At 41.8% G+C, this 21,170-nt stretch overlaps 1 protein-coding gene across 4 annotated transcripts in view; it reads right to left on the bottom strand.

Moving 5' to 3' along the window:
• TGFBR3 (transforming growth factor beta receptor 3) overlaps window positions 1-20,222 on the bottom strand; it is a 174,333-nt gene extending 154,111 nt beyond the window's left edge. For 2 of the 4 annotated variants that reach the window (XM_054036520.1, XM_054036519.1), the window contains exon 1: window positions 19,953-20,222. The gene's annotated coding sequence lies outside the window, so the exon portion shown is untranslated. The remainder of the gene's footprint in view (window positions 1-19,952) is intronic. The other 2 variants (XM_054036517.1, XM_054036518.1) reach the window with 1 other exon arrangement.
• Between the last annotated feature and the right edge of the window lie 948 nt (window positions 20,223-21,170).

The following is a 21,170-nucleotide window of genomic DNA, read 5'->3' as shown; positions in this document are numbered from 1 at the left end:
TGCACCTCAACATAGAAGTGGCATGTCTGGGGCTCTGACCCAGAGCAGCCATTTGCCTCTCTGGTTTTTTGGTAAGCTTGCCTCAGCTCCTTAAGTTTCACACGGCACTGCTGCGAGCCCCTGTTATAGCCTCTGTTCTTCATGCCCGTTGAGATTTTTTCAAATGTTTGGGCATTTTGTCTTTTTGAACGGAGTTCTGATAGGACGGATTTGTCTCCCCATATAGCAATCAGATCCCGTACCTCCCGTTCAGTCCATGCTGGGGCTCTTTTGCAATTCTGGGACTCCATCATGGTCACCTCTGCTGATGAGATCTGCACTCACCTGCAGATCGCCACGCTGGCCAAACAGGAAATGAGATTCAAAAGTTCGCAGGGCTTTTCCTGTCTACCTGGCCAGTGCATCCGAGTAGAGAGCGCTGTCCAGAGTGGACACAATAGAGCACTCTGGGATAGCTCCCAAAGACCAATACCGTCAAATTGCGTCCACACTACCTCAAATTCAACCCAGCAAGGTTGATTTCAGTGCTAATCCCGTTGTCGGGGGAGGAGTACAGAAATTGATTTTAACAGCCCTTTAAGTCGAAAATAACGGCTTCGTCGTGTGGACAGGTGCAGGGTTAAGTCGATCTAACGTTGCTAAATTCAACCTAAACTTGTAGTGTAGACCAGGGTTATGACTATTTGCCCCACCCCCTTCTGCACAAAACAAAGTACATCTGCTCACAGAAGGCTCCTTTCCCATAGGGCCCTGAGACAATCTAGAGCCTGATTTGGCCACTATAAAACCAGCTCTAAATCAGTGCCCTTCCTTAGTGCTGCATCCCCCTCTGCATCAGTGCTGATCTCAGGGCAACGAGCTGGCATGGTTTATAGGAAACCATCATATTTAAGGAGGTAAGATTTCTGGCATGGGTATATTATTCCTGCCATTGTTAATTACAGAAGCTTTTTTTTTTTTGTCCTAACTGTGGGATAAGAGGTCCCTTCATGCATCATGTATGTTGCATGTCTGAAGTAACAGCATGCTACATGTATTTGTATCCTCAGAAATATTGTGTAAACAAGTTGGTTGTAATATCCCAACCTACCAGTGATCCTCCTTAAAAACTACAACCCAGAGCAACTTAATTCCTTCTCAAAAATTAAAAAAAAAAAAAAAAAAATAGAGGATTGCCAATTCAGGAGAATAATTCTGGAGAAGGATGAATACAGTAGTGGAGACAATGAATAGCTTAAAGAAAGGAAACCTCCAGAAGATGACTGCTTCTCTAGATAATTTTATAAGGCTTATAAAAGCTACTGGTCCTGAAACTGAATTCCAGTTTCATCCCCCACATACAATGTAAGAAGCAGTCATAACATTAATCCTCAAACCCAAGAGAGATTCCATGGTAAGTTAAGGCCAACCTTTTGATTTTATTAATCAAAGACAATAAATTGTCGACAAGCATGTTGAACAATCACCACAGCCATTCTGACCACAAAAGGACCCATATCAAGTGGGCTTAATGCCAAAAGGCAAGCCATGAAGAATTTATGTCGGATCTTGAACATCATCTTGGAAATCAGAGAGAAGCTGAAACCATTTGCTGCTATTTCTCTGGATGCAGAGAAAGCTAAATCAGTTCAATAAAAGTATTTGGTTTCTAACTCAGCTTTTTAGTGTAGTTGCAAAGACAAATGATCATATACAGTAAATTCAAAGTTTTTAGGCAAAGCTAGTTATAAGAGAACATCAAAATGTGCTGCAAGATGTCATATATGCAAATAGTCTATAAATAAACACTCTGAAACTTGAATTTGCTATACATAGCCATTTCATGAACAATGAACAAAAGGAAAACCAGAAAAGAGAGAAACTAGAAACAGAAGAGCTAAACAGAGCATATTCAATAATACATTGAATAAGAAATTCCTAAGCATTGATTAGATCATTCTTTCATTAACATAAGTGTATAATCCAACAATGACATTTTTAAAATATACAGACTCATGCAGAACTAGTGTGCACAGAGAGAGATAGGAGATAAAGCTACATTGGTCCTTATTATTTAAGGCCCTATCCTTCCTTTAATCACAGAGACTACCAATGTAGGTTTGTGCAAACGAGTTTTAATTCAGTTTCCATGGCATTCTTGGGGGGAGGGGAAGGCACACAGTTTTCCCCAATGAAAAGACAAAAAGTTGTACCTCTGCCCCAACCTGCAGATCAACAAAGATTTCTGGGTACCCACTGGAGCTGAGGGGTATCCAACAGAAAGCCCTAGATCTCTACTCTGCTGCTTGATCTCATCAGCTCACAGAGCATGAATTCTGGGGATTAAGGCTAAATCAGACTGAGTTGCACTAAGAAAGGGCTCTCAGAGTTGAAGATTTGTTAGAAAATAATGTGCGTCTTTCTCAGATTTACAGAAATAAAGGAGGGTTATGTACAACACATTTTGGGCAACCAAGAGCTAATATGAAACGACTCATAGGCCCTGCCTTAAACGGATAACCTGACTGCAAATTTCAGGAATCCAATTTAAACTATACCTAATTTCCCACCTACACAGATTACTGATTTAAAGCAATCCGAGTGTAACAGCACAATTAAGGGCAGTATTGAAATGAAAAATACCAATACCTAAGCAAACACTAGGCTACACTCTGGTGAAGTGAAATATACATCTTCAAAAATTACAACAATCTAAAACATTGAAGAAGTTATATAGGACAATGTTGCAAACGCATTATCTTTACCTCAGAGATTTAGGTACATGTTAGTGATAAATAGCTTTCAGAGTATGTTACATAGATTAAGGCCATTCACAACTCTTTATGAAAATAATAGGAGGAAGGGAAGAAAAGAAGCTATACAAAGACATCAAATTGACAATACCAGAAGACTTTTCTACTTTACACCGTCACATGGATTTCCAAGTGTTTCTAGTTTAACCTGGTTAAAAACAGCTCTGATGCCTACCAAAGAGGTAATTTGGGAGATATTTATGAAAAAATGAAACACTATTTTCTGGAACTGAAAGGATAACATTAATATCTAGCACACATATTTTATGAAAGGGTATCATAAAATGGAGAAATACTTGAAAGGAGTTATACCAGGGATGCATTTGGCTCAGTATGTTTAACGAGATTTGGATACACAAATCCTTTTGGAAGCCTGTGACAGATTGCTGTTATTTGTCAATAATCCATATTTGCTATAGAACAGAATGAATATTGAGAAAATTATCATTTTAAAAATGAGTCCTTTCTGTTTAAACTCTAACGCAATACATAAAGGACTCCAGCTGCAGGTTGAAATCTACTGTCAGCAAAATTAACATGTGAAAGTCTGGTGGTTAGCACAGCACAAAGAACAGACAGCCCACTAAGTGGGAGGGATGACTGCTTTGAATTAAGATGTGAAAAATGTACAGAAAAACAGGAACTTAAACTGTACAACTCATCCCCACAAAGGTACACCTGGATAACTACTTTTGTGAACAAGGTCACAGGAGGGCAAATCAAAACTGTGATAACTGAAGGATCCTAGTGAGGAAGAGAGAGAGAATGACATGAAATATCCAAAAGCAGAATTTGCATCTCCAACACTGGCTGCCAAAAAGGGTCTCTGAGACCAACTGGACCACACAAAAAAACACTGTAGAAAAGCAAAATATTGCTATTTTCCTAAAATGATGCACAGGGAATACACCTAGATTAGTTAAGCAGAGTATAAAACTAGATACATCATGCATGCTGTTTACTTGTTTGAATTCAATTGTCTCTGCTTATTCTTAATAAATCTTGTGTTACTTATCAGGATTTCATGCACACCATCCCAGAGATGTGAGACAACCTTCAAGCTATAAGAGAGCGCCAAGGAAGAGATCTAGAGCCCAATCCACTGAGGATTTTTCAGTCAAGGCGGCACAGACAAGAGGATCACCTTAATTTAGGTCTCTTGCAGTAAGGCCTGTGGTCCTAATGATGAAGAAGAAACGCCTAATGACCACAGATGGGAATCAGATTTAAGGGGACAAAACAATAATCAAGGTGCAATCACCACCTATTCGAGTCAAGAAAAACATTTATTCTACATGTTAATGGAGCTGGAAAGAGGCTCAGGGAAAAACCTATACAATGATGAAGACTATTATGGGGCAGAGAGACTGAATTAATTGCTGAGTTTTAATTTGCGTCTTAGAAACATTCAGTAAACTTGTGTATTTTGATATACAAAAAATTGAGTCTATGTAACAATACAAGCAGCAAACACAATGTAAAAAAAAACAAAAACAAAAACCATAACCATGAAGTTCCTAGATGGTTGTCATTATGCTGAACACTATGGCTGTTCTGAATCACATGGTAACAGCAGGGACAGATCTCAGATCCTCCTCCCGCCAAAAGTACAACTCTCACTACCTCTTGAAGAATCGGTTATCTGCTAGCACAGTCTATGGCAGACAGCTGAGAGAATCTGATGCCACCCTGCTAGAACAAAGTGGTAAAAACACATACAATATCTCATCAATTTCTCTACCTTTACATTTGCTTCATATTTCTTTCTTTATGAGTATCTAAAAATCAAATTTCCCCAGAACTTCCAGTCTTCTCACAGGAGAGTCTTTAAAACTATATTCTGTGTCAGCATAAAGACTGTGTGAGAAAGTCAGTTTTAATACTAAAACTTGCTCAGGGTTTTCAGAAGTTAAAGCATCCTGCTTCAGATAATGTCCTTACTTAAACAGGTCTTTCTCACAGGAGGCTTCCTGTTCTCGCCGACAGACTGCCAAGCTCTGCATACTGAATACCCAAGCACACTTTTACTTGGTCTACTTCTGTATTTTTAGCTAAATGACTATTGTATTCCCATTAGCAACTTTTCTCCCTACATCTTTACTCCTATCTCCTTTTCTTCTTCTTCAAGCTACTTCTCCCTACTACTCCATTTTCTCTAAGGCCCAGCACAGTGATAAATATATCTACATAAGGCCACAGAAAAATTCTGGGGTGCTTCTGTTTCCTATTTTGGACTTGCATTGCATGAGAGCTGGACATACTCATTGTTCAACCAGGTCCTTAATGCTCTACTTTTACCTTTGATTTCTGTTCCTCCAAGCCTTTTCCCCAAATGTCACAATCTGTTTCTTTAATTATATCCTCCCCTTCATATGTATGTCCTGGCTTTGCTTTAAATCCATCCCCTCTATCATCTTCCCCATGTAGCCTTTTCCTTCACTGGCTGAAGAATAGCTTCCACTTCCTCTTTTCCTTACCACAACAGGTTTTCTTTCATGCTGTCTCCCTTCCATGCTCACGGGCAGAGGTTGTTAATCTCAAAAGGTAAAATACCACAGCACAAGACTCTCCCATCATGTTGCAACAGCTGAGCTCATAAACATTTTGGTTACCAATGTGAGCCAAATCCTATTCACCTTAATCATTGACTTCAATGGGAACTACTCAGGAGAGGCAAGCAGGATTTGTCCGTGATGTTTTGCCATAACAATGCAAACCCAAGTTTCTAGAACATCCAAGAAAGCCCTTCAAGGCCAAAGCTTTTACATTTTTTGTTTGTTTTAAACATGGCATCCATTTTACTTATTTAACCATGTTCCCATTGGTTCTCTGTACAATAAAAATGTGCGTTCCACTGCGCAAATAAAAAGCCAATTGTTTGTAATCAGATATGCCCAAGCCCAGTTTAGATGCTAGATACAGTTATACAAGCATTCAACACACAAAGTGAAACATGGTTTTTGAAAGAAAAATATTAAAACCCCAATCCTATTAATCGTCCATTTTTCAAGATACATCTTTTTTTAAAACTTGATGACACGGATTCTCTTAATACTGTATGATTTGCATATGGACAGGCTGGAAGGCAGACTAACCGTATTAGCAAATATTATTGTGGGATTCAAAATGCACATCAATCGTTTTCATGTCTACATCCAAGGTATGCATGCAAGTCCCACTGTGCAAAACTTAAACAGTAACTTATTCATAAACTATTAAGGAGACTGATTCTGCTTTATAAACACCAAAGCAGTTTCATTTCCAGGGAATAAGGAGAGTAATAAAACTAAATATCCTGACATATCAAAAGCCCAGGGAAAAAGTTATTCTGATGCCTAGCAGTTCATATGCTGCTGTGCTTGTAATGGGACATTTCAACAAGTCACAGTTAAAGGCTATGGGAACTGGAACAGGGCCAAGGGAAGAGGCTTTATGCCACTTAGAAACTGTGCCCCCTCTATTCTAGATTGCTTTTGTTTTAACATTTTGTTTATTTGTACACTAATGTTTTACAATGTGTTCTGTCAAATTACAGGAAGCTACAAAACATGCACAATTGGTCCCTGAAAGAATTAGACAATTTCACCCTTTTTGCTTGCAAGGCCCGGATAGCAGCAAATCACGTGCACCCACAGCACGAATATTGCACACATTTGGCACAAAGGTCTGGCTAGGATCGGAGACAGCCATTCTCAATCTCAATCTACACTCAAGTTTCCCTTCAGTCTACACAGGATTTGCTGTCAACTCACTTTAATTGTTGTGAGTTTACATCAGAAAAGCAAAATCATTAAACCAGACACTGTGGGAGTTTTGACTGAACCACCACTGCAGGATAGGGCCTGAATGCAAAAAATTAAACTAGAATAAAAGAGAAGAGAAACCATCTTCTTGTAGGTTAGAGATTTTTCCTACAGAGCGAGCGGGGGGTGGGGGGGCAGCTCTTTCTAGGGTAAGGGCAGGGTTTCTTTGTTACGGGAACTAAGGGACAATGGAACAAACACTTGAGACATCTCTATACAAGAATCAGGGGGACATGGAGGTAACTCCTTATATTCAGGCATAGGGGGCTCTCTTCAGGTGGAAGTACACATGAAAATGTCTTCTCAGCAGGAGTACAAGAGTGTCTCCTCAAAGGGGAGCAGGACAGAACATGCAAAATTCTCTTTACAATAAGGCAGCAATTCTTGGACATCATGGAAGTGCATCAGGAGTCTCTACGGAAGGGAGAGCGTATGGCACGGACTATAGAATTTGACAAAAAGACAAATTAAAAAAAAAGGGAGCGGTGGCAGACACCTCATACATAACCTGTAGTTGCAAGTACTAAATCAGAGCTTTTCTCCTTTGACATGGAGCCTTCAGTGACACCATGGATCACAGCAGCTCTAAAGGAGACCAAGACAGATCTTGTGATGATCTGCACCTAATGTACTAGACTGTGACTCAACTGATCTAATCACAGCTCTGCCACAGATTGTGTGTGGAAAACTGGGTTACTCAATTCTCCCATCTGCAAATGGGGATAATTATAGGTATTCTGACATTACAGTGATAAGGCCATATAAGTATCTAGACCAGTGGTTCGCAAACTTGTTCCGCTGCTTGTGCGGGGAAAGCCCCTGGCGAGCCAGGCTGGTTTGTTTACCTGCCGCGTCCGCAAGTTCAGCCCATCGCGGCGCCCAGTGGCCGTGGTTCGCTGCTCCAGGCCAATGGGAGCTGCTGGAAGCGGCAGCCAGTATGTCCCTTGGCCCTCACCGCTTCCAGTGGCCCCCACTGGCCTGGAGCAGCGAACCACGGCCACTGGGAGCCGCGATGGGCTGAACTTGCGGACGCGGCAGGTAAACAAACCGGTCCGGCTCGCCAGGGGCTTTCCCCGCACAAGCGGCGGAACAAGTTTGCGAACCACTGATCTAGACATATCATATTAACTTATCTCACAGGGTTCTGATGAGAGTAGTTCTTTTCAAGTCTGTGAGATGCTCAGATGTTATGGTGATAAATGCAACAGAAAAGCCTATGAACAATCATTAACAAAAAATATCTCTGCCCTTATGGTGTAGTAGCATTAGCAAAGTTGTATAGCTGTTTTCTTGTTGACAGTTCAGGTAATTGGAGTGGGTGGAAGGAGAATCAAAAACATCTGATGACATATATTAGAGTGAGGGTAACATTTTCAAAAGTATCAAAGTGACTTAAGGGCCTAAGTCCCATTTTCAAAAATAACTTAAGTCTCATTAAAAGTCAGTGAGAGCCTAGGAGGCCAAATTCCATTGCAAGTCAATAGGAGCCTAAGTCATTTTTGAAAATGAGACTTAGGCTCCAAATTTAGGATACATTTTTCAAAAATGCTTAAGAAAAACAAAAAACAAAACAGTAACTACAGCACAGAGATCTGCAGGACAGACCTAGAAACCATCAAAAAGATTAGCAGGCGCTAAGGAATAGGTCTATGCAACCTTTCCCCTTCGAAAGTTACGTTTCTTTGGCCTAATCACCTTATTTTCTAATTGGAAACAGAATAAGTTTCCTGGCATTAGAGTATTTTACTCTCTACAAATACAATGCTTGCCAACTACCTCACACAAATACCATTAATCTTGGTTTTATTTGGCTTAGTCCTTAACTGCACACCTAAGCCAAAATAATAATCGCTCAAACATACGTATCGAGAACCTTTGCTGTAACTCTGGATAAGACATCATCTTCTTATGGCCGGTCATAGCAACAGAGTCACAGCAGGATGGAACCTTACCTCCACCCAGGTCCTGTCTAGGTAAGAGATCTCAGTGAAGGCACTCTCTTACAAATCCTTGATGCAATTATTTTTTTCATACGTAGCAAAAGATTATCTAAAACAAGTCCTAATGGGAGAACTTCCTATCAGAAAACAAACTGCATTCATCTTCGGTGGATTTAAGTCTGGGGTAGGAGCCATGTTCCCTTAAGGAAGTAAAATAATGATTGTTTGCAGGTTTGCACACAAATCACAGAATATCAGGGTTGGAAGGGACCTCAGGAGGTCATCTAGTCCAACCCCCTGCTCAAAGCAGGACCAAGTCCCACACAGATTTTTGCCCCAGATCCCTAAGTGGCGCCCTCAAGGATTGAACTCACAACCCTGGGTTTAGCAGGCCAATGCTCAAACTACTGAGCTACCCCTCCCCCACCCAGGCAGGGAAAAAGTGGGCAAAGTTTTTACAAACAAACTTCCCCATGGTCATTTGCAACAGGAAGTTAAAAGTGATGATAAATGGGTTACAGTATTAGGAAACAGTTATGTAAAAAATGGCAAAAAGATGCATTAAAATGTTTATAAGATCAATAAGAGACAAAAGTTTCACTCAGGAGCAACGTTTACTGAATTTTGCTCACTAAAATATATACTTTAGAAAGAACGCATAACAGTTTATTTCCTAAAGCTGCTAAGCAAAAATCCAATTAAGATAATCATCAGTCAGTAATCGGTCTCTAAATCTTCAGAAGCACATTTATGAGTTAGGAAACTTCTCCCACATATGTGGGGAAGACCTTATAGTGCAACATTGGTAAAACAATGAGTCAAAAGGTGCTTCCCTTTGAGTAGGCGTCATCTATCCTCCCACAAATTGTCTGCCAGATAATCACTGTAATCTATTTATTATGCAGAAAAGCACAGTTAAGTTGAAGTGAGATATTTGTTCTTAAAAAATGAACATAGGAAAATAAAGGCATGTTTCAAACCAGTGTGCAAGAGGATTTGGCAAATTTCTGTGCATTAACTGCACATGCCACTCTGAATTTGTAATCCATATATTTCAATTCGACTGACAACTTATGAAAACACTTTTTCCTATAAAAAAAAAAAAAAAAAAAAAAAAAAAAAAAAAAAAAAAAAAAAAAACACACAACAGATTTTCAAGGAACATTTTTAAAAACTCATTTATCCATATGGGCTGCAAAAAGCCCCAAACAGCATGTAATTAGTTATGAGTGCAAGGATCGGAGGGAATGGGGTGGGAAGACTGCAAGAAGTCTATGAGCCTACACAAATTGTATGCAAACCTTATAACCCATGGAGCCTGGCTCAGCAGGGGATCTTTGCATCATAGTGAACTTTTGGCTGGGTGAACCAAGGCCACTGGATCTATGACTATTGGGATATGCTGGGTATATCTCCCTATTCAAGAAGGTGGTAGGGGAAAAGAACAAGTTATTGCAACTGTGGCTCCACCACTGCTCAAGGCCCTTAAGAGGGACTGATCCCTATTGACCTCTGGAGACTTCCTAAGCACATAGTACAAGCTGCATATGGGGGAGATGATTTGGCCTTTTCATGTGAACAAACTGTAGCAGTCATACCAAAGAGAAGCCTTCTCAAGAACTCAGAAGAGCAATTTTGTAAATCATAACAAAATTTGACTAACCTGTCATAACTAAAATAAAGTATTTTAAGACTATTGTTAATACGATACTACCATCATTCTCAAGTACACTGGACCAAATGTATCCCTAGTATATCCCCAATGCTTCTGTAAATTTAAGGAAGATTAAAACATTCAGAGCATGTCTACATTTGAAAGTTATGTGGGTTTTGTTGTTCTGAATCACTTAATGCAGATAAGCTGTTTTGTGAGCAGTGCATCCACAATGCATGTTATCCCCAGTTAAACTATCTTCCTTTGGGATCAGTACTTCTACATGGCCCTGAATTGTTTCAAAATAAGTGCTCAGCATTCTAGGCAGACAGCACATAGTGCAATGATCTGCCAGTAGGCTCTGTGCATTCTGGGATTTTTCTCAATCCATAGTGCAGACCACTGCTTATGGGCTCAGCCAACAAGCATAGACTGGTGAGACAGGATAGTGATACAGCCTGGCATGACCAGCAATGGTGGCTGAACTTCAGGATGACAAAGGCCACCTTCTTAGAAACCCTATGCAGAGCTCATCCTGGAGCTGCAACTGTGAAACTACAACATGAGAGTTCCCCTCAGTGTAGAGAAGCACATGACCATTGTTATCTGGAAGCTCCCCACCTCCTAATTTCTACCAGTAAGCATGTAACCAGTTTGGTGCTGGTAGATCAACCATTAGGGCAGTTGTAATGGAGTTGTGGCCTGCTAACAAGGAAGTGCTGTTCCCCCGGATAATAAGGCAATGCTTACAAAGCTACTAATGGACTTCCACAACTGGAGTTCCCAAATTGTACTAGGACCATTAAAAGGACTCACGTGCCCATTCTTTACCCCACGGACCCAAGCAGGCCTCAGACTTCATCAACAGAAAGAGCTGTTTCTCCACAGTGCTCCTGGTCTGGTTGATCACTGTGGAAGGTTCACCAATAATATGTGGGCTGGGCTGAAAAGGTCCATGATACCATGATCTTTAGAAATTCTGGTCTGTTTTCTGCAATGAGAAATGGAGCTGCTGTTCCTATTGTCTCTGTGGACACTGATGATGTTGACATTCACTCTGGGAGACTGAATTTACCCTCTGCTTCCCTTGGTTATGAAGCTGGACACTTGAATAGCTGAAAGGACTCGTTTAACTATATCCTGGGCATCTGCAGAATTGCAGTGGAGTGTACATTTGGAAGATGGTAAGGTAGATGAAGGTGCCTGATGTTGAGGCTGGTGGCTGATGAGCAACATCTGCCTCATGTGATAGCTGCTGCCTGTGTTTGCAGAACATATGTCGGAGGATTGAGAGAGTCTTTCCAGAAGATGAGAGGACAAGGTGGGAAGACTTGCTGAACATTTTGAACAACCAGAGAGGCAGCCTCTATGAAATGCCACAACTGATCAGGACAGTGTCAGGGATGCATTATACTCTTGAGGCTTAGGCAAACTTGTAAACATATGTACTTTTGTGTATGGCTTTTATCGTGATTTTTATCATACACAGGTTTTAAGCTTTGTGGAGTGGTACAAGGATTTTAACAAGCTTCATGTGAGGAGATTATCTTTCAGGGGTGTCTATTATAGCACAGGTGGGTATTTTACTTATTGTGCAAGGCTCATGAAATTTTCAAACAATGCCATGCCATTTTCAATAATTAAATAACCAGACCAAGTTGAACATTATTTAATAAAAAATGTTATTGGACATACATAAGAGTACAAAGTTAAACCCAGTGCAAAAGATTAAAAAAATAAAAAGTTCAGCATGCATTCAAATTAGTGCTTTTGTGGTCACAGATCTGTGTAGGTTTTGGAGTGTGGGTCAGAAATGTTCTCTGCATCTTGGGGTGTGGAACAGCAGTAGAAAGGCCTGAGTCCTGTGAAGAAGAGTGAAGGGGTTCTCCCAGTATGCACTGTTCTCCTTGTCATCTGGTGGCACGGAATTTGGAGAAGAGGGACTGTTCCTTGAAGTTGAAGTGAAGGGTGTATCCTGGCATACAGAGTTCTGAGGGAGAGGACTGCAGAACACAGGTAGGTTGGGGTGGTGTCCTTCAGTATAATGTCACTATGTTCTCCATTAAGGTTGTTTGCCTCTCCATGATCCTCAGCAACTGTGCCTGCGAAGTACTAGCCAGTGCCCTGTCCTTTTTCTCCTCTATCATGCTTAAGGAAACCTTCCCTCCACGCCTCTGTCCACACACCAAGGTTGGTAAACCATGTCAACCCTTGACCTCTCTCTTCATATGTAGATTGGTCAGATATTCACTCACTGATAGTACGCTGTCCATGGTCATGCCAATGCGTTAGGTGCTATGGAGGGAAAGAGGGGGAAAATGAGTTATTGTCCAAATTGTACTCTCTATGCCAACAGTGATAAAATGTTGCTTTTTCCTGATTTTGGCATCCCTTTCCCAAAGACTCTCCCCAGTTTTCAGTGAGCTTGGAGATGGTAAGATGTTTTCAGACATTCTTCCCGGTTTGTGTAGGACTGTTGGGCCTGTGGTGATGGTCGGAGGATGGGTTGGGTTGGGTCACCTCACCTAGAGGGAAGTTTACTAATTGCATGTGCACCTATTCAGACTGCCAGTGGCACGGCAGAGAGGAAGATGGGCCAGCAGGGAGAGGCCATTAGTTGCACATGTACCTCTGCAGGCTGCTGGCAAGCTGGGGATTGAGTTTGGGGAGGGTGAAGGAGAGCAGCAGATGCAGGTTAGTAACTGCATGCATATCTTGGTAGCCTGTTTTTATCCTGAAGGATGTTACCCTGTGGCATGTTCCCAAAAGGCAGAAAAGGATTTTGTTCAAAAAAAGCGATGTGCAAACCAGGACAACATGCCATACTATTACTTGCCAGGATGGTGCTCTGAGAGCTTGTGCAGAAGTGGAAAGGAACTGCAAGGTATACGAGCAATGCTGAGAAAGCTGCACTGCTGTGCAGTCAGCATGCCAAAATACAGTACTATCGTGCTCTCTCTCGAACGCCCGAGGATCAGCATAAAATGAAGCACAAAATAAAAACAATTCCATAGTAACCCAAAGAGGGCCATGCTTGAATGCCTTAAAATCCCTTTCCTTTTTGAAGTGTCTGTGTAACATGAGTTGAGTTCTTTTGAGGTAAATCATCCGTTTGCTCAAAGCTGAAGGAAGGCAGGCATTAATAAAACAGAGTCAGAAAAGCATTTGTAGCTCTTTTTCTTTCCTGTATCTGCTGCTACAAGAAGTGTGCCTTCCTTTCAATCTCTCATTTTTACCCACATGATGGTGCCCTCTTGAACAGAAGAAAGGGGAGGGCTGTTGACAGAAGAGAGAGATGGAGCAATAAGCACCATGGTAAGTGCTGTGGGGGCGGGACCTGTTAAGACTGGGTGGTGGCTATGTTTGCATATTTTAGAGAAATAAACAGTACACCGTTTTTAAACTCTCTGGCACAGTCCCGATTTGGAACATCGGGAATGTTGGAGATTAAAAGCTGGGGAGGTGAAGGGAGGATAGCCCAACATGGTGGCATCCTGATGGTATCTAACTTATATACTCGTTCATTAGCCCGTTCGTTTATAAGCCGACCCCCCAAAATGGATAGATAAAAATAGCAAAAACTGTATGACCCTTTCATAAGCCAACCCTATATTTCAGGGGTTGGAAAACTTTGGCTCCTGGCCCGTCAGGGTAAGCCGCTGGTGGGTTGGGACGTTTTGTTTACTTGGAGTGTTGCAGGTAGCCATTCCCAGCCAACGGGAGCTGAGGGAAGTGGCGCGTCACTTCCTGCAGCTCCTGTTGGCTGGGAACGGTGAACTGCGGCCACAGGGAGCTGAGGGACTCCATGCCTGCAGATGCTCCAGGTAAACGAAACAGCAATGTATTAGATATTCAATTCAATGATTCCACAGCATTTAAAGTCATCAAATTTTGGTGTAGACCCATTTATAAGCCGACCTCCGCTCTTTGATGCATCACTTTTTTACCAAAAATATTCGGCTTATGAACGAGTATACAAGGTAAGTCATTTAAATCTCCCAGTACAGTTGTATTGTAATATAACACATCACACTTACTGGAAGAGGTCTCCTCCCCAAATTGGGTTTCCATCTAAGGTTCAGGTTGGTCCTCTGCTTCTGTTTTTTTGAGAGGAGGTCTTCTATGTCTCTGGCATTGTTTGAGTTGGGATTCAGTGGGTTGATGAGATTCTGGATTTTAGGATAAATCCCTTTGGATCCGCATCTGCCAGGGTATCCTCAATGGAGTCCATAATATGCTGTGGTTCAGTGGTGGCATCTCTGTCAAAAATATGGTCCAGATAATCATAGTAGCTGCAGACCACAGAAGCTCTTCCAGAGACCTTATTACGTCCCTAATATTCTTACAACAGGACCATGAGAAGCACAGGGCATGGCCGCTGGATAATCAGTTTTTTACTTGATATGTATGAATTTGCCATAAGTTGTAGTCACATAGTGCCTCTTCTGGCTGTGGCCAACATTTTAACAGAGAAATAATATCTGGTCAAGATGACCCAGGAGCAATAGAGAGCACACAGGTAAAATAGATAGGCCAATCCAGGTAGCCAGCAAAGCAGTGTAGGATACCAGGGAGAGGATTTCCAGATGCACAACAGTTGTTTCAGGATGGGGATGCAGCCAGACCTCTTTGTTGCTGGTAAACTCATCTCAGAGTTTATTAACCCTCAAATAGTAAACCTGCTTCCAAAGTGGGTTTCTTATCAGTTTGGCTATGAACAGAGCTAATTGCTGCTGTCACAATGCTGCTCTCCTGGATGATCGCCACTTGATGCTTTCCACGGTTATGGAATAAAAGCAATTTCAACTTTACTACTTCTTAGTGGATTAAGTTATGCTTAGCTATAAATATACTACTAAAGTTGTTAAATGCTAGTGTACATTTATTAATCCCCATACATATTAGAGCTATGGAAGAAATAATCCCATATTTATTGTATACATACATCTTTTAGAATTAAAGGTCAATATCAAAATGCACTGAAAAGCTATTTCTAATCTGCAGCCCACAAAAAAAAAATTATACTCTGGATAAGTTGTATGCACCTAGATAATTCATTTAAGATAAATATTTATTTGGCAACCAAATCATCAAATAAAACATTATAAAGTACTAGAAAAATATTTTTAAAAGCTCTAGTTATTTCAGTTTTCTCCACATCTTTGCCAGTTGGCTGCACCAAGTTTCACTCACCCTACTGAGAAACAGTAAGGGCTGAGTGTAGCATACATACGACCATCAAAAATAATGCCTTTTTTTTTTTATTTTTTTTTTTTTAAGTAAGTACCTCACAGCATAGAAGAAACCAGCAAGCAGATCAGTACAGACCAAAATGGAAAATCATTTGTTTGACCTTTGATAAAATAAGCAAACAATGGGTCAAGGACATTAACAATTCCCTTAAATATGAAAGGGTGAACTTCCGTATCTAAAAATATTCCCTTCTGTAGCAAAAATCTTATGGCAATTTTAAACAGTAGGAATGGTTTTGAGGGAGCTACAGTTCCCTGGTGACATACAGTGGAAATCCTGACAATTTTAGCTCTCACATTGTAGAAGTATGTTATACCATTGCCCAGATTAAATGTATTTAACAATTGATCATAAAATCTCCCTCAATTTTAAATGCCTGAATACTAACTTTCAAACATTTTTAAAGAGCAATTTCACTTTTGCGTCTTAGGTAAACCTTAAAAAGTGGACTAAATTCAACTCTGGCACAATTTACGCAGGCATAACTCTCATTCAAATCAGTGGTCAACATGCCAGCAATGCCAAGGCTGAATTTAATCCACAGTGATAGAAAAGCACAACAAGTTAAAGTGCCTTAGCATCAAAACCCTGCAATTTTACCTTGTGGACTACAGTTCACCTTTGAAGAAACACTATTAAAAGTACAACCCCCAAATTTAACTAATTGCAATTAGTTAGAAGAGGCTACATGAATAGTGTTTGGTGTTCCCCCTGCTGGTTTTGCACTTAACTTACAAACACTATTCCTCTGGGTATGACTTGATAATACTGGTGTTTACAGGATGTTTTGGCATGACAAGGAAATGGAAAAGGGAAAAATAAGATTAGGCCTGTTCAGCTTAGAAAATAGATGACTAAGGGAGGTCGGGGGTGCAGGGAATATGATAGAAGTCTATAAAATCATGAGTGGTGTGGAAAAAGTGAATAGGGAAGTGTTATTTACCCTTTCACACAATACCAAAGCTAGGGGGCACCTGATGAAAGTAATAAGCAGCAGGTTCAATACAAACAAGAGCTAGTGTGGGAAAAGTACAATGCAGAACTGCCTTGTGGCACTTACAACCATGGGAATGTTATGATGGCCAAAAGTATAACTGGATTCAAAAAAAGAACAGGGTAAGTTAATAAAGGATAGGTCCATCAATGGCTATTAGCCAAGATGATCAGGGTCACAACCCTATGCTCAGGATGACCCTCCACTTCTGACTACCAGAAATGGATTACTCCAAATTTCCCTGTTCTGTACACTCCCCTGAAGCTCTGGTACAGGCCACTGTCAGAGACAGGATACTAGGAAAGATGGACCATTGTCTAACCCACCATGGAAGTCCTTATGTTCTTATGATGCTGAAGTTGTGTTTGTTAAAAGAAAGAGGCATGATCATTTAAAATAAATTTTTATTCACATAATATGACTATCTGAAGTTCTGGATAGCTGTCCAAAAGCTAAATAATCAAATATGTGTATTAGCACAAGTGCCCAACATGAACCCCCCTCCCAACTAGGACTCTCCCATCACCCATTAAACCCCACTTTTAAAGCCTGAGACAAAAGAAACTCTGAAGTGTGACCTCAAGGTTAGCAAATTTGGGTTTGAGCAAACAACTGAGGGAAGCAAGTTCCAGAACTGAAATCATGAAAGTGTAGTGCTGGAAGTGACCTCAAGAGGTCATCAAGTCCAGATCCCTGCACCGAGGACCCTTCATTGAAACAATGAAGTATACCTCCAACCCCCTCCTGATTAAACCCAGGAGTTTTTAGTTCATACACCTCAGCTGATTTCAAAAGCTGCAGTATCTTCCAGAAAGAGGGTCAATCTCTCCCGTAGCCAGGATCCAAACCATCTACCACTTTATAGGTTAAATGAAAGTTGTTCTAAAGAATCAATTTTTCCATGAAAACTTTCATGAAAGTTCTTGCTGAGAATATTTTTATACAGCTCTAGTTAAAACCAATCAGTACCAGGAATTCAGTAGATAAGGTACTTTTTGCAATAAGTGCTACTAAAGAAACGAGTATATATACTTTGCACTAGTTGTAGTTACTGGCTAGTTCAACTTCTAAGATGTGCGTATTTCATAAAAGCAATCCTGAGCATTGCTGCTATCCGAGCCTTCCATCTCATCTTTAGACTAATCAGACCCTGAGGCTTTGGACATTAGTAACAAAAAGTGGGCACACTTCCTCCATGAAGGGAGCCAATTGTCATCTCCAGCCTTTCTTCTGCTATTTACACAGTCAATTAGCATTTTTGAGATCTTATCTAGTTTGAGTTTCAGCCAGCTTGCCCTCACAGCCCCAGCCACAAAGGTAAATAATATGTTCAAACAGAGGTGACAGGACTATTTATTTCTGAGTAGAGGGGGGGGGGGGAAATCAAACTATTTTCATTTTATCAAACAGATTACAATGATTATCTGCATGCAAGAATCAGGAGTCATATAAAAATATGTCCTAGTAAAGCTAAATTATATTGATTGACACCTATTGGAGAACAAAATGATGCACAGAAAAGTTAAAATGAATTAATAATGATTTATAGAACTAATGTCATTCAGAAATTATGTCATTTTGATCGATATAATGGAGTTTACCATGGAATGTAAACGCAAGGACAGAAAGGGGGGAAAAGGCAATGCGCACACATATATGCCTTAACTTATGCTTGAAACACTCCTATTTAACAACAGTCAGGATTTTTGCTATTTTGAGAAAAACCACAACCTCCCCCAATACCACTCAATCTCAAGTGACATAACTTTGCAACTATATGTGAAGCTGAAATTGTGAATGGTCCAATAGTTTTTTTACTTACAGTTAACTCTCCTTTAACCGCACACATTGCAGTACTTTGATGACTGTTATTTAGAGAAGTAGTAAATACTTACAAATCTGGAGTTACTGAATTGCAGTACTTCCACTGTAAAATATGCAGCAGTAAATCCCATGTGTCAACAACCAAAAAGCTATCTTTTTCTGTACTATATCAATGAAATTCTACTAAAATGAAATACCACTGGTATGTGTTCTCTCTTCCAATACACTAAACATTGTTAAATTATACACTGCAATACTACACTAGAAAGTTCATAAGCCAAATTCACTGCTGGCATGATGAAGTTCCAGTTTATACCAATAGTGAATTTGACTTGATGTCGTTATATATAGTCACTAATGGACTACAAACTTCTGTAGCTTTCTTTAACATATGGGTCTGAAAAAAAAAAAAAGACTTTGCATTAAAACACCTGTAGCATTTAATAGGAAAACTGCCTGCCTCATAGTTCCAGTATTTTTTCAAATACAATGCTTTGCACTTCTAACATTTCCCCCCCATCTACAGGATCTTTGATTCTTTACAAACATTAATGAATTGATCCATATCCCACCCAGGCAGTGGACATTATCCTCTTTTTACGTATGGGAAAAGAAATACACAAAAAAGTTAAATGCTTTCTCAAAGTCACTAAGTTACTCACAGAACTGTAAACAAATCCCAGAAAATACTAAAAATAATAAAAATCTTTGCTACAAAACTACAAGACCCAAGTGTGTGCTAAGCACAAGTGTCTAGGCCCCTAATTTGCTCTGTTATAGTGGTGCCATCCAATTAAAAATCTATATGATGCGCCAGTGTAAGTGATAATTCAGTCCCTACTGTTTAATAGAATGTTTTTGTCTATTAAAATCTAAACCTACCAAGAATCAAACAGTGATGGTCAACAAACCGTGCCAATAATAATAGCAATGTTTGCACAACAGCAAAGAATGTAACAGAAGACAATATGCTCCAACGACAGTCAGTCTTTTCCTGAGTTCACAGCCTACATAGAAAATGTCAGAGGGCCAACTTAAATGTCAGAGCGCAAAATTATGCCGTTAATTACTCCCAGGCACTCCAACGAAGTCAAGTTCTGCTTCGGGAAAAGCGAGCGTGAGAGGGGTGTAACGGGTGGGGGGACTGTGGCCCTGTGACTCAGCTCTCACTGATGTTCTGACACACCGCAGCTGAAGTGCAGAGACACCCAAATCCCAAGGAGACGGACACATGGGAGAGAGGGTGAACGCACTTGCGGTGAGCCCCATCAGGACTACACACACCGCGTTACTTCCTCTTCCCTTAGGAAGATGCCGAGCAGGGCATCCCGAGGGCGAGCAGCTCCAAGCGCCGGGCTCAGCGCGGACAAGCCCCCCACCAGGGAACCCCGCTCACCCACTCCCAAGGGCTGCCGCAAGTAAACACACCCCGCTCAAAGCGGGGGCGCCCCCGAAGCCCTGCTCGTGGGCGGGATGTCAGCTGCTCACAGGCAGCGGCAGAGTCAGGAAAAGCGCCGAGCAGCCCCAACGCTGCGAACATACGCAGCAGGGAGGCTGCCAAACAAGCATCCCCAAAAGCCCGCAAACTGCACGCACACACCCCCCCCCGCGCGCGAAGGGACCCCCTGCGCTGCCCCCCGGGCTGCAGCTGGGGCAGCCCGGCCACCGGGGCAGCGGCTTTCCCAGACCTACCTCTCAGCGGGTCTGTCAACCCGGGACACCCCCAGGAGCAACTTCAGAGGAAACGGCAACAACTTTCCCTGCGCTCCAGGGGTGCAGCCCGGCTACGCCATCCGGAGCCAGCTGCCCCGGGCGGAACGGGCCGCGGCAGGGGCCGCTCCGAGATGCCTGCGAACGCCCTGGTCGCCCCGAGCGGGAGGAGGAGAGAAGCGCCCACCCGCTCCGCCAGAAACCTGCGCTTCACCCCATCGGGCTGCGACTCCGAGCAAGTTGGAGCAACACGCACCGGGGCGGGGCCTGCTTCTCGGCCGCGTCAATCAGCGCCCAGCGGCCCTGCTATTGGGCGAGGGGCGGGGGCTGCGCTGCGCTGGGCGCGTGGAGCCGCGGCCCTCGGAGACTCCTCCTCCCTTCGGCCCGCTCGCTCTGCGCCCCTCCCCCTTCCCCCCAGTTGATAGATGAGCTCCGAGCGCTTCTTCGGCCTTTTCCCCTGCCCCGGGGCGGCTCGTTTCCTCGCAGCAGCGGAGTGCGGGGCTGGGAGAGGCGAGGACATGCACAGCGTGTTGCTTGGAGGACTAGTCCCTCCCTTCAGCGAGACACACTGGCCGCAGTTTGTCATGTACGTTTTACTTTGGTTTAAACCCCAGACACGTTATGCAACATTCCAGCTCCGTTTTTCCAGGAAAAGTTGGGGATAATATTTTAACGTTGTCTTTTCAAGATCTGGGTAAAAGATTGCCAGATCTAGCCAATGAGGCCCAACCTTGCTAATTCTTCCTGTTAATAATGGACAAGTGTGGATGTAGGCACTCCTTCGACATTAAAAACAAGAAAATCTAGTCATATTGCTGCAGCTGGTCCAGATTCTGTCGGTGGATCTTCCTGGTAGACAGTTTTTGGTTGCAGTCTCTCAACTTCTACTGCCTAAATAGAGAATATTGCCACTCTTGCTGCATCTTATAAATCTGGACCCTACTGCACCCCAGTGCAACAGTGTTACCAAAAAATACTTCAGATTCAGCATCTGTATCCTGATGGATTCTGCCAAATAATACCATCATAAGACAGAGCAAGTGTTGCTTCTACTATTACACACACACACATGCAAGTGTTACTTCTGCTATTACACACACACACAAATTGGCTCCCATACATACTAGTACTGCAAAAACTAATTTTTGCCGCTGTATCCTGTTGCAGCTGGCTAATTTTGGGCAGCATAACCCTGAATTT

The sequence above is a fragment of the Malaclemys terrapin genome, chromosome 8 (genome assembly GCF_027887155.1).
Source record: "Malaclemys terrapin pileata isolate rMalTer1 chromosome 8, rMalTer1.hap1, whole genome shotgun sequence".
In the NCBI taxonomy this organism is placed as follows: Eukaryota; Metazoa; Chordata; order Testudines; family Emydidae; genus Malaclemys; species Malaclemys terrapin.
Note: the sequence above shows the minus strand (reverse complement) of the source record. Positions and strands in the feature narration are given on the sequence as shown.